Here is a 15169-nt window from a genome sequence, read left to right on the forward strand (position 1 = left end):
GCAGTGGAGGTGTATGTGGGTACTGCAACCTTAATGGGCCTGGCAATTCGTCACAGCTTTATGCGTCATTTTGCATACACTCTCGTACATCAAATGGGTACAGCACTGCTGACGTGCCGCTTTGTGACACTTTGTAAACACTCACGCGCCACGCACTCGCACATTAAATCAAATCTTAACTTCAGTTGACATTAATGCCAACTTACGGGTTTGTTGGCGTAAAATATAGCTCACAAACTGTATGTACTCATATAGACATATATAGGTATGCTGTAGGCATAATAAAATGCAACAAGTGAAGTTGGAGAATCATTTTGATGACATCGTTTTAATTACTCTGAATTTTTGGGGTAAACAAAGTGCGCCCGAAAGATGACTAAGCAGCGATGGTGATACATATTAAATATGCTTACATATATGCTTGTGGACAAATCATTTTGGCATTTTATCTTACAATATGTAACAAGAATGAATGGAACACATTAAAAAATGTTAATATAAAATTGTTTTTAATCTGAACTCCATCAGAAACCACTTTGAAGCTTTAATTTTTGGGCTACATTTAGGGGAATACACCTAATAGAGCTTTTATCGAGAGCTTTCATTAATTTACGAACATAATGAGTGCTTTTATCTAGAGTTTTCACTAATTTATAGATATAATAAGAGCTCTCATCGCAAGCACTAAATGAAATTATCCTTCTTCTTAGCCATATTAAAAAGATAATAATTAATAGAGAGCTTTCATTAATTTTCGAAAATAATGAGATGCTTTCAGATCTTTCACTAATTTATGAATATAATACGAGCTTTCATCGCAAGCTCTAAAACTAAATTAAAATGACCTGATGGGCCCCACTTCAAAACCATATTTCTTAAAATTTTTAATCATCGAACTTTTTGCATTTTGCTGAGAAAAAGAAACCTAATGTAAATAAGTTTGTTCGCATAAATTTAATGTAAGCTTTCTTGAAATTGCTAATGACTAAAAAAATATAAGAAATAAGTTCGTTATGAAATGAAAAAAAGCGGATTTTCATCAAAATCTATTTTAATACGTCTTTCAACTCGGTTATATAATTCATAAAATATCATTACAATCATCATGTTATTTCGCTTTAAGCTTTTCGTAAGCTTTCACAAGTAACAGAGGCTAAACTAAAAAAAAAACTATTGGATTCTCAATAATAATCATGAGAATGTCAGATTATAATATTCATAAATCTGGTGCTAAATTAGGTAACTTTTGCCAGTTACAACATCTAAATAAGTTTACTCAAAAGAAAGTAGAAATAGCATGAGCCAGCGCGCTTGAGTAATGATTTTAATTTTACATTAAGTAATTTTAATATTCTAAAAGATATTACAAGTTTCACGCGTATAACCGCATAGAAATCGGGTTTTACCGCGACAAATCTTAATTAGCCCTCCAAATTAGGCAGGCGCAAATTATTTACAATGCAAGCATGAGCACATTAAAGTTTTCTAGGAAAAATGCAAAATGCAAAGCAGGAAATTACTCATCTCCCCCCAAGAGACACTTAGCAAAGTAATTGATTGCATTATAGTATTGCAACAAATGTCTGCCTACGCAAAGTTAATTTAGTTAAATAGAATTGACAAACGTTCGTCTAAAATTCTTCTAAACAACTGCTGGGGGAAAACACACATTAAAAAAAATAAAATCACTTGCTCCAATTGCAATTAAAAAAATGTCAGCTTTACAAATATGGCTTTGTCTTAATATGCATAATTCATACTTATCGGTTGGCAAACGTTTGTCATACTGCGTGAAATGACGGGATTTTCAAATAGACTTACCTGGAAAGAAAAAAAGGAAAATGTTAGCAATAATTATCACATTTGTGAGTAAAATGCAATGCTTTAATAATAAGAAATTTTATTGCAATGGTTAATTGAATATATAGTGGTCACGTGACATACACATATGGGTGGATGGAAATTTACGATTTTCTAAATGATCATAAAGAAATATAAATATGCACGAAATAAATAGTTAAATATGTACGAACCAAGTAATTTATAGTAGAGCCTATAGCCACTTTAATAATATAGACGCTTTTCTCTCAAGTCACTTGTATATCTAGATTGAAATTCGCTCAAATACTTTTGAGAAAGCTTTCTTAAACAAGGGATTTTACTTGAGGTTCAATTTTGAAAATAAATGATATAAATATTTATCAGTGGAAAAAATAATGAACTTTTCTTTTGGCATTTTACTGAAAATTATAATTTAAAATTTTTTTGTACGAAATTTTTTATTTTAAAATAGTTTTAATTTTAAAATAATAGAGATAGAAACTATCCTATCTTTTGAATTAAGCTGGACACATCGTACCGGAAAAAACGTGACACGTAATTTTTATATAAAGAGATATCATAAGATATCATAGACCGAACACTAAAATTTTAGCATTATTATTATTATCATTTACACACAAATTCGATCAGATTTTAACAGTTCTGTTGTGTTGTGGTATCTACTAGTTGCACCAATATGACATAGTTGACGTTGGATATAAGGAACCGAAACGAACTAGTATTCTTTAGCGATCAAGTACGGTGAACACAGCAGCAATCTCCAAACTTATGCGATAGAATTTCATTTTTAAGCAACATTTAATTTTTTTCCTTATAAGACAATAAGAAGTCCATCTGGAAGCTGAGTTAAGGTAACTGATACTAGCTGTATACATAAGTTAGAAATTAGGAAATCTGGTGGTTGTTTCGCGACTTGTCGAATTTCGAAACTTAAATTTTAAAATCATAGAATAGAAATTTGATGTATATTTCCTTTATTCTAGAAATGCAAAGATTTCATAACCAAATATTGACGAATATATGTCCAAAAGTATTTATTTTTTATCTTTATACTGATTACTTGTTCTTTATTTACTTGCAAAATAAATATGTTATTTCAAGTTCCCACCGTTATTGCTGTTAATTAACGAGTACAATCATTTGTTAGCATTACCGAACATTAGTGAGAACATAAACAATTAATTTTATGGTATTTAACTGCTGTACCGGTATTCCGAATTACATCTTCAAATAACACATGTTAAATAATAATAATAACAATATGTCATAATAAACTATTAAGCTGGTTGATTAATTTTAACTGACAATTCTTGGCAGTGTGATAATAAATAATAAAGAATTATGGGTTGCTACTGAGTTCGGAGTGTTTGTGGTGAATATTTTCAGACAAATTTATCCAGAATGAATAAATATTTTTATATATACATATATGTATGCATGCATTTGAAAAAACATACTGAACAAATTTCATTTAATTTCAACTTAAAAGTGGCATGCAACATAGAAATTTTGAATTTTTGCTTTTTCTGCTATTAGGTTAGGCCTGTAGGGTTATTTGCTGATAAAAATAAGCAAGTACGTATAAACGATTTTTGCTTATGAGTCATTTTTACGATTTTGATAACTGTAAATATTTACTCTTTGTATATAAATTAATTAGGCAAAGCACTTAGCCAAGTTAACGTAAACAAATTACACAAAAATACCGCAGTGATGATAATAAAATCAACGATTCCAGTTTTTTGATTTGAATAATTAAATTCCCAACTGCCACTGAAATATAAGATAATAATCTTATCGAGAGTTGTACATATCCAGCCAGTTCCTTCACTAGACTCTACCAACGGCTTTTTAATGCCAGTGTCACACCCTGTATGCATACATTTCAGTGTTGTTATTAGCAGCAACGAATTTCATGTTTGTTTAAATTATATTTTTATATATGAGTACATATCTTGAAACAATATAAATATATATAAGTATATTTACTATGGCAATTAACTGTTTTAATTTAATCAACAAAGCTGCGTCGACAACTTTAGTCAATAATCAAATCAAGTGTTATTCGTCTCTTTCTATTTGTCATCAGCGAAACAGGCGAGGCGAGCAAAAAATATGCGAGTAATTTATAGCTGTGATTTGATATAAACAAAAATAATATTGGACGACGTAATGCATTAGACAATATGGTATGTATTAGGAATCATAATCATAATAATTGAATCGTGTGTGGTAAGTCAATATCTCTTTTGTATGCGAACAGCTGGATTTATCGAAATTTATACGGAACAGTGTAAATAAGAGTTTATGGATTTCCGCGTATTTCGTTCGTATTTACAAACTTCTATGTCACATTCGTAGAAGTTTTTAACCACCCGATTGCAAAAAGCTCGTTTATGGCGTACGGAGCGACCCAGAGAATTTACACCTGCAAAGCTAGCGATTAATAACAACTTCAGTGGAACTTGTGTATGTGATTCTATATACCGCAACTATTTACAATGGATACTTAATGCCGAAGACGAGCGCTCGGCAGAATGTATGCATTTCGACACGTAGTCAAATAGTTCTTTTGTACATATTCTTCTAAGACAACAAAGGGGCGTATGTATAGTTTTTTTGGTTTCCTTCATTTAGCGCAAGGTAAAAGAAATTAAAAGAAAAACTTAAAAAAAACAAAAAAAATAAATTTAATAAAAGATAATAATACTTTGTAAATATTTTTAATCTCATTATTATTAATTTTGTTCTTTTTTATTTGTATTGAATTTTTTACATACAAATTTTTTTTTTAACAACTGTATTATTTTGATGAAAATGGGGATAAAATAAATAAATAAATTGACAAGCAATGTTAAATAGCAGGATTAAAATAAATAACGAACAAAAATTTTTTGGAATATTTTAAAATTTGTTCATTTTAATATATATTAATACTAGGCGTTGATTCTCGACAGAAGCAGAAAACTTTTATATATAATAGAGAGATATTTTATGTTGTTTTTTTTTTGTTTTTTAAGAAAAGGAATCTTTAATGATTTTTTTTTTCTTTTTCTTAGCATACAAGTTCCTTTTTGTGATAGAAGCCCTCAAAAAAATATTTTAAAAAAATGTTATAAAATTATAAAAAAAATACCACAAAATAAAGTTATTTTCACTGAGCTATTGCATACATGTAGATTAAGATAAGCAATTTTTTTATTGCAATGAAAAATTATTACATATGTATTTATCCATTATACATATGTATTTTATTTTTATTATTTTTCCCTTAAACTTGCTGCTAACGCTGCAACGGCAACCACTTGGCAAAGTACAACAACAAAAATTAAATGACTAACAAAACAACTGTCACATTCACTAATCAACCATTGAGAAGTCATAAATTACAGCTGAGACAAATGGCAAGTGGCAAGTGGCATTTTTGGCACAAATGTTTTTTGTGCTTTCAATGCACGTTGTGGAAACAGTCCGAGAAATGACAAATGAGTTATGCGCATATTGTGCAAAACATGGTTTATATACATACATACACATGTATGTCTGCATATCCATATATGCACACCTTACCTGGAAGATACATGAGGATTAAATTCTGAGAAATAATAAATTTCACAATTTAAAAATTTTTTTTTTTTAATTTTAGAATAAATCGATATTGTTTTTGTATATTTTTTTAATAAAATATAATATTGTATTTGTTTTATAATTTTATTTAACAAACAAATATAATAAACCAAGATAAATAAATAAATTTTAGAAAATTTGTATTTTTTATTTTGAGCTGAATATCTTTTTTTATTTTATAGCTTTTGCAATTTTTATAAATTTGTTTTGAACTAGTAATTTTTATGGATTTTATAACTTCTATAATTTTTTTAAAATTGATTTGTTTAAATAAAAGATAAAAAGGCAAAACAAAATGATAAGCAAAATAATAAATTCAAATTTTTTTCTTTCAATTTCGAACTAAATACTTGTTTTATTTTTTTAGTTCCTAACTTTTATAATTTTGATAATTAATTTGTTCATTTTTCAAAAAGATTAAAAAAAGTTAAACAAAATAATAAGAATCATAAATGTAAGAAAATTTTTGTTATTAATTTGGAACAATTACTTAATAATTTTAGGGTTATTATTATTTTTTTGGTTATTATTATTATTAATGTTAGTATGCTTTTTTTTAAGTTTCCTAGCAAAAATTAAATGAGCAGCAGTATTTTTGGCATTCAAAAACTAACAGTCCAAAAAAACTTAAATATGTTTCAGCTATTTTATTTTTAAAAATATTAAAAGAACTTCAGAATAAATTTTTTTCTAGTAAAATTAGCGGCGCAGACAAAAATAAATAGACAAATCAATTAAAATTTAAACTAATTTAAAAATATTTTTTATTTCCTGCAAGGTGTGTCCGTGAGCAAAAAAACCTGCAACAAAACTTGGAAATTTCACTATAATAGCATAATTGCTCTTGGCGCCAAGTAAAAAACAAAAATAAAATAGTAAATACACAAGTGCGCTATATGTTAGATTCTCTGTTAACGAAAATATTTATAATAAAAAAAAAATTGCAAAAAAAAAAATAAAAATTACGACGCAGTGGCAACCGCAGCTAAAACATGCATGTTTTATCAGTTAACAGCAACAATTTTAGAAATTTAATTATACGCACGTAATGTATGTGCGAGCGCGCCCGTGCCGTTATCAACCGTCCGCCTGCCGCCATTGGGAGCGGAACTGACGCGACGACACGCGCGCGTGAATAAATATGTATGATTGACAGGGCAAGTGAAAACAAGAGCAATAAAATATGAAATCAAAACAGTATCGATTCACATACGATAAATATTTATGCGGTGCAAGACACAGCGCGCACACACATACGCAGCTGCATGAGAGTGCATGAAACTAGCGAGCGGCCGATGCAACGCGGCCACAACAGCACTATGCGGATATGCTGCTGACATACTGACGATAGATGACGATGCCGATGCGTGTGCGCTGTGTCACAACAGAGCCAGATCAAGCTGCTGACACGACTGCCACCACACAACCGCTACTAGTGATGACTCTTACTACATTTTACTCAACTACTGCTGCTCGCTAATTGCCACTGTGTGTGTCCGTTTTTGTTGTTTTGCGGCAATTTTCTGCATGCGCCTGTGTTGCTAAGTGGCTTGTTTACAAGTGGCCAACGGCGGCAGGATATCTGCATTACATCTGAATTTTGGCGCAATTTAAGTGCACCGGGGCGTATGTGGAACACAGTTAACACGGCAAAAGCCACACCGTTATGGCAGCGTTTGTTGCATTTGTATTTAATAATAACATGCCACACTCAACACGCAGGCAATTATTTAAGCTATTTTTAGCGACATTTAATTTAGATAAAAAAAACTTGTGTGTGCCGAGGCAGCTGAAAATGGCAAACAAATCATAAAACTTCAACTTGGGTAATGTGTTGGAGGATGTATGTAAGTGTTTGTGCGAGAAATCGGTTAATGTGTGGCAAATGCAGTTATTTCATTTGCTTGCCACTTGCTGGTAAATTTAAGTATATTTTTATGACGCGCGAATAACAGTATTTTTTTAAACCCAAGCACCTTTACCTATTGGGTTTGTAGGTGCTGTTTATAGTATAAGATTTGTATTTGTTGTTTGTATATATCTGCACACCTAAAAGAAGCCCATGCATTATTGTTATATGTTTGTGTGTGTTTTGTTTTTTTGGTTATAGTAATCAAATCATATAGTAACGGTGCCCCAGAAAATTACGCACAGTTGCCATATATATATGACATGTGTATGTAAATGTGTACATTTGGAAGCTATTAAAAGTTATATCACAATAGATATTCTTATTTGAGGGGGTTTATTTATAATAAAAGTAAAAATTTTATAGCAGTTTATTGGCAAATTTAAGTACTTTATTTAGTAATAATTTTTAATTATTCTGTAATAATTATTATTAATGTCAAAATTAGTTAAACACTTTTGAACTAAGTCAAAACTTAAGCTTTCGATCGATCGGTACTAAGCTTAAGGAATGCATTTAAGTTTGAACTCTACGGAATATACAATTTTACTAAATATTTTAGGAAAAAATAATTATTTAATTGTAACACAAAAAAAAATAATAATAAAAAATAAATATAAAATAAAAATATTTCAAAATAACAAAAAATTATTCGTACGTTTGATAGTTTAGATTGTATGGCAGCCATATGTTATAGGATGCTGATCTGAACAATATGTTCGGAGATTACACCATTGCCTTAGACGATAATACATGCCAAAAATTTGTATGGCAGCTATATGCTATAGTGGTTCGATATCGGTGGCTCCGAAATATGAGCAGCTCTAAAGGGGATTAAATGTACACATGTCAAATATTTAAAGCTTGGCGACCTGTAAATTAAAGTTCGGTGAAGCAAGAATTCTAAATTTATAAAATACTTTTTATTTTTTGAAAATATGATAATTAGAGTTTGATATGCTTCGCTTGTTGCTGCAAATATTCATATTTTATTAAACAACATCAAGAACGTTTATTTTTAGATGAAATTTATGATGCATTCTAATTTTTCTTAATTACGATTTAATTTAATCAATTTCGCTAATAATAATGAACAACAAATTGCGAAAAAAAGTCGTATATTGAAAAAAATTAAAAAAAATTGTTAAAAAAAAAAAAAAATTAATAAATAAAAAAATGAAAAAGGGATTTTATATATATATTTTTTTATAATTAGAAATGGTAAATATGTAAGGATGGGAGCAGAGCAAAGCAGAGTAAAATTATAATATATATTAAATAATTTAATTTCAATTTTACAAATTTTTTTGTGCGAAGTTAGGTTTTGTTAAAGCCAAATTGGTTTCAATTTATCCATTTTAGCTTACCAATATGCCCGCTTTAAGGCATACTTTAGCGCAAATAAATACAGGTTGTTAGCTAAGCTTACTTTTGCTAAGTCTAATCGACGCTTAAACTTGAAGCACATCAAAATTATTGGCAATAAAAATAATGCGTTGCTTTTTAAAACAAATAAACCTTCGTTTCAATCACTTTCTCAATGTTACACAGTGTTAATTTGCAGCGTTTTTTATAATTAGTTTAAGTGTGTATGCATGATATTAGCATATACATATGTATATATAAATGTATGTATTGTTTAAATTTTTATTTCTGCCATAACGACAAAGTTTTTATTTCTTTACAATAATGTTTGTTGCTGCTTTTTGTTTGAGCGTCGAAAGTTCAAAGTGTCAATAATATATATCTACATATGGTCAAAGATATATAAATATAATATTATATATATACTCAATTTTAACTGAATGTACAAAAAGCAGGTAGCTTTTGATTTTCATGTTCCTTCAGCTCAGCATTTATTATTTATCTTTTAACAAGATTTTACTTTTCTCTTATATGTGTAAAAGTATATATATATGTATGTAATTTGAAAGTACACTTTTTTCAGTTGTATAATCAGACAGCTGTGTTTAATTTGCTAATTTTTGTTTATGAGAAATCCGCAGGTATGGATTTTTGATATTTTGCGTAGTTCAAATATTCTTAGAACAAGGGATTAACAGTCACATTTGTAGAAAAGAAGCATGAAATATTGAGTTTAAGAATATAAATTTTGGTGGTTAGAAATTTACATCCAACATAATTTTAAAATAGCTGAATATTTTGAGCTTACTCATAGAAAGCTTTCTAAAGCGAAGCTTAAAGAACTGACCTACGTGATGATCTCAATTTTTGCATAGCTTGCATAAATTAATGTGATTACGCTTATTATCATCACAAAATTTTTTCAATATTAATTTTCAGACAATTAAAAGAAGTAATAGTAACAATTTATAAGCTTCAAAAAAGAAACAAAAAAGAAATAAAAAGAGATAACAGCATTATTGAAAGTTTACGATTTCCAGTCCGGTATATGGTAAATATAGTACTTAATTGTCCTTGAAAATTTAAATTTTCTAATAAAGCTTTCATACAATAAGGTTCATCTGAACTTCCTCTAACTGTACTTTCGATAAGCTGTACAAAAAGCCCTTTCTAACCGAGCTTTCATGCCATAATTTTCAACTAAACTTTCCCAGTTCTATTTTCGGTGAGTTATAAAAAAGTATTAAAAGCTTAAAGTCTTTGAAAGTGTAAAAGATTGACTAGCTACATGTAAAAAGGTGTTATTGTTGACATGAATGTGGAAACTTAGTGCTTAGTCTTCGAAAATTTAAACTCCCTCTCTAATGAAGCTTTAATTCCATAAGTTTTAACTAAACCTTTTTTAGCTGTATTCATGTAAAATAGTGATATTTAGCTGCGTTTGAAAGCGTGGAAGCCTTTCAATACTTATAGAAATACATACAAATTAAGATTATTGTTAAAAATTCTTTTAGATATATGAAAATTACATACAATTTAAATGAGATGATCAGCCAGGGGATTAGTGTAAAATCCATTATTATAAACGAAACAAATAAATATCAAAAAAAGAAGGATCTCATCAAATCTGTGCACTGGTTTTAACCTTCAAAAAAATACGCTGATATATTAAAAAAAATGTGGAAAACGGTTGGCCTCAAGGGCCATCCCTGCAACTTCCCTCTAATTTCATACGCTAACGTTCAAATTTCGCTTTTTTCACTGCTTTTGAGCTCTTCGAAATTTTTCGTTTTCGATATCTAGCAAGTAAATCAACCGATTTCGACCCGGTTTGCGGCAAACGATGTGTTTTTTCAAGGTTTAGAACTGATTAGTTTTTGGTGTCGATCGGTCAAGTCGTTTGGAAAAAATTCGAAAAAAACGATTTTTCAAAATTTTTATTTTTGAGATTTCTCGAAATCTACTGGTCCGATTGGGTCCAAACTTACACGAAATTCAAGTGCAATGAAACCCTTTGGAATGCCGTTTAGTTTATTCAAATCGATTGAGCAGTTTAATAGTTATAAGAGGGTCACATACATCCACACACACACACATACATCCACACATACATACATACATACGGACATCATCGTAGAAATGTTCGGGGAAGCTTCCTCGACCCTCAGAACGTCGAGATCTGTTGAGAACTCGATTTTTGCAAAATGGGGTGAAGCCAATATCTTCCCGATTTTTAGAAAATTTTCCATTTTCTTAGCGGGAAGTTAAAATATAGATGCGAATGAAACGATACCACTGTTATGAGATATTCACATACAGGGTTGCAAATGTTTTGATTAAAAAATTTGGGATTAAAAGTTAGATTTTCATTTTTGAATCCCGATGTTGGGATTAAAAGTTAAATTTCCATTTTTAATCCAAGATGTTTGGAATTCAAAATTGAAAATATTGCAATACTTTTTGATTTGAATGAACACGAAAAAATGTTAATTCCAAAGCAAATTATTTTTTAGTTCTAAATTATATGCTTACGATTCGATACGATTTTTCAATCAAATAATTGGGATTTAAAACCAAAAATAAATTTTTAATCCTGTTTTTGTGATTAAAATTTTTTTATTTTTCATTAGTTACAACTCTGTTCACATACTATTCTTCATTAAATTCAACTGGATGACTTCACATGCAATTTTATTGGCAAAGATAGCAGTGGGTTTACCACAGGAAGCAGAGAAATTACGAATATAATACAACTAGATTCTATTACATCACCAGGGTTGACTTTAAAAAAGTAAATGTATTTTATGTGCATTTAAACACCGCTTTTATTTGCTTTGTTAAAACTTTGGCCAACAATTACGCTCAGAATCTCTGCCGGCTCTATCGTTTAAACGATTGTCGACAAAATGAAAAACAGAAGCTACAAAAAAGACAATACATTCGCTAATTGTTTGATGTTCCACATGAAGGCACCGCTAGAAACGAGCCGATAAATTTAATCAACTAGCTTCACAAAGAAAGACAGTAATTAAAGTTGGATAATGCAGGGGCGCGGCGCATCAGCAACGTCCAGTTTACAGTATAAATTTGTACAGTTTTCATGTCACATGTAAATAATTTCGTGTTAACAATATCGCACATATAATACATATGTACCTTGAAATTGTAAATAAGCACATTTATTTTCCAGCCCACAATTTATCAGCAATCCCTCGTGTTAAGGAAAATATTACCTGCGTCAAGCTGCGGTATCACGTGTTGACTCTTGTGCGAAATGCAAAACGTAAGTTTGTAAGTTTTTGAAAATGTATTAAATTTAATTCACCGATTTTGCATTATCAACTGATTTTGTTGTACAACCTTGATTTATTGGCTGCGCTTGTGCTAACTTTAACATTGTCAATGTAGCCATGTGATGGATGTCAGCAGGAAATGTACTCGCGAATTTATGTAGCTTTGTATATTTTTGCATATAAATATATATGTATGTAAGCCAGAAGCACTCGCACTTAAAGGCAATTGCAATAAGTAATCGTATCTTCGTCACGTTGATCGTTGACATTTCAATCGCCAAGGCTTGTTATAAAACCATTTACGAGTAGACCGCAATCACACACACATACACATATGTACAAACATACATACAAATGTAGACAAATGTTAACTTGGTAATGTTCTTGAAATTGGTAATCAATCCGAATGGGAAATAAGTACACTTGCGGGAACGCTACGAAAATAACTTAAACTAATGCCTACATGCATAGTTTGCTCATTATATTAGAGTTGATCAAAATATATTGTAGTTTTATATTCAATTATATGATTACAATTAAGAAAGTCACTATTATATATTGTAATAAATACTTCTTAATTTAGACAATTAACAGATTATCTGAATTTATGTCATATGAAATAGTGATAATTGATTCACTTCAAGAGACTTTCTGAAACCTCTGTATTTTCATATTCTTATCCAAATAAAACTGGGATAATTTTTGTTTTCATTTGGATAATTTCAAATATTTAAAATTAAGAAAAACTTTATTTGAAACCCCTTAATTTACACAATGAGCGAGTAGTCTACACTACTACAATATGAGAAAAAATGCTAATGAATTCACGTAAGGAACTTTTTGACACTCCACTAATAAATATATAAAAGCTTGAATAAATTTTTATTTATTTTTATTTTTATTTATTTTATATTTATTTAAACGTTTTGAATTACAATATTTTAATTAAAAATTTATTTTATCATAATAGATTACTCATAGAACGCGTTAATTTTTGCCTAATTCAATAAAATTTTAAATAGAATGCTAATGGACTCAATTAAGAAGCTTTCTGAAGCTTTTTCAAGTCGTTTCTCAAAATGAGACTAGGCGCATATAACCATACGAATTAAATTTTCAGCTCCACTTCGTTAAAAAATCAAAATTTTAACTATTGTATCTACTATACTATTTATTTTTGCAGGTGAAATTGAATATTAGTTAGTTAAAATAGTTAGTTTCTGATAATGCATTTTTCTGACCTAACTGCAAAAGAACGCTGCGCTCGGTTAAATATTGGTCAAAGCGATTAAAATTTTAAATTAATAAATATCGAAGTAAATGGAATAAGAATATATGTAAGTAAATATGTATATTCAGACAAAATGTAGAATCCATACTTTTAAATCTGGAACCAGACCGAATCTAACTGAGTTAGAGGCAAAGAGAAAATAAAATAGTTTGTTAGTGTTTTATCAAAGTGTTTTTTGCAAATACTTAGCATAAAAATTAAGTGGTAGTATCGCTATTGCTTTTTTTTACAAATTGGTGAAATTTTCAGCAACTAAGCACGTCAGAACAAAAACATGTACAATTTTCATACAAATACACACAACCAATTAGCAGACAAACATTTGCTTACTTCGAAAATCATGAATGAAATCTACAGCCATGTGTAATTTCCCGCATTCCAAGAAGAGAAGTGAGAGAAAAAGGGGGTATAAATAAGCAAATCCCCATTCAGCACAAAAATTTCACAATAATTAAAAAAACAAAACATAAATTCTGTCTTCAGCAGAATTGTATAAAAGAACCGCATAACTTGCTGGCAAAGCGCGTCATTTCATCAATGAATATTGTGTTAAAATTAGCGGAGGGTTAATAAATAAAATGTAAATAACATAATATCAATTTATACATACATACAATACATATACAATATGTACATTTGTATGTATGTATGCATGAGAGCACAAATCAGTGCAAAAACTCCCAGACGCTAGTCATTCAAAACTATGAATGGAATGCTAAGTGATATATGCGTACTTTGCATACAATTTGCAATAACTGCCTATAAAAATATGTACATCTTCATTAACATTAAATCGCAGAGACAGACGAATGATAATCAATTCGCAATGTTACAAGCATTGACATGACAATAATGGGCTTGAACGATGGCTAGCGGCGAAAAACCCTTAATTATCAATTGAAAAGTATATATATACGATATCATACATATATAAGTATACGTATATAAACAAAGTGATTACTATGCAAACAATGTAAAATAAAAATACGTAATTCGATTCTGTTCGATTACTGCAAAAAAAAAATCACAGTACAACAACATTATGCAAACTTGCAATGAAACATACACGCATGTAGCGCATGTTGTTGTAGGCGTTTAATGGCTCATCAAAAACAGGTCAGGTTTATATGCCTGTACTTACGAGCGTACAGCATAAATTTTGGCCTATTAGCGTGCGAGCATATAACAAAAAAAAATACTATAACAACGAGGGCATATTAAATATTTTTAATATGTACACAGAAATATTTTTATGATAGCAGTCATTTCTAAAACAATATCAAAGCACCTAACGCTAGCAGTGCACAAAACAACAAAAAATCACCGAACAAATTATGTGGAAGGTTGTCGTTAATGCGGGGAAATAACGCCATAATTAGTTGAGGGTTGGCTTATAAATGTCTAAAATTATGTTGGTTTTTTTTATTCGGCGACAAATCGTCCAGATGAGGCGTTTATAAAAATTTAGTTCACTGTTGGAATACCATTTTTATTATTACAAAAAAGTTTAACGTATCCGAGGTGTTTAATATTCTCGATTAAATGACTAAGAGCGCAACGCCATACCATAATTTCCAGGCGGTTTACTATTAGGCAATAATACATACTAAGAAAATTATTGCTGAATAAAACGGCATTCAGTGATATACTTGAAAAACCTGATAGTCCGAAAGCAAAGATTCCTAATTCTATATAAAAATCTCCAAGCGCTTTACCATTCAGCGTTTATTTACCTTAAGTAATTCTTTGCTGAAAAGTGCTGGATGACAAAATATCTAAATCTTGATGTGTACTCCAAAATTTTAAAAATAAAATAAAAGCTTCTTAACTTGTATTTTTTTT

General features: G+C 29.7%; 1 protein-coding gene across 7 annotated transcripts in view; it reads right to left on the bottom strand.

Moving 5' to 3' along the window:
• Src42A (Tyrosine-protein kinase Src42A) overlaps positions 1-15169 on the bottom strand; it is a 130796-nt gene that overhangs the window by 29079 nt on the left and 86548 nt on the right. The window lies entirely within an intron of this gene.

Source organism: Bactrocera oleae, chromosome 4 (assembly GCF_042242935.1).
Source record: "Bactrocera oleae isolate idBacOlea1 chromosome 4, idBacOlea1, whole genome shotgun sequence".
NCBI classification, from domain to species: domain Eukaryota; kingdom Metazoa; phylum Arthropoda; class Insecta; order Diptera; family Tephritidae; genus Bactrocera; species Bactrocera oleae.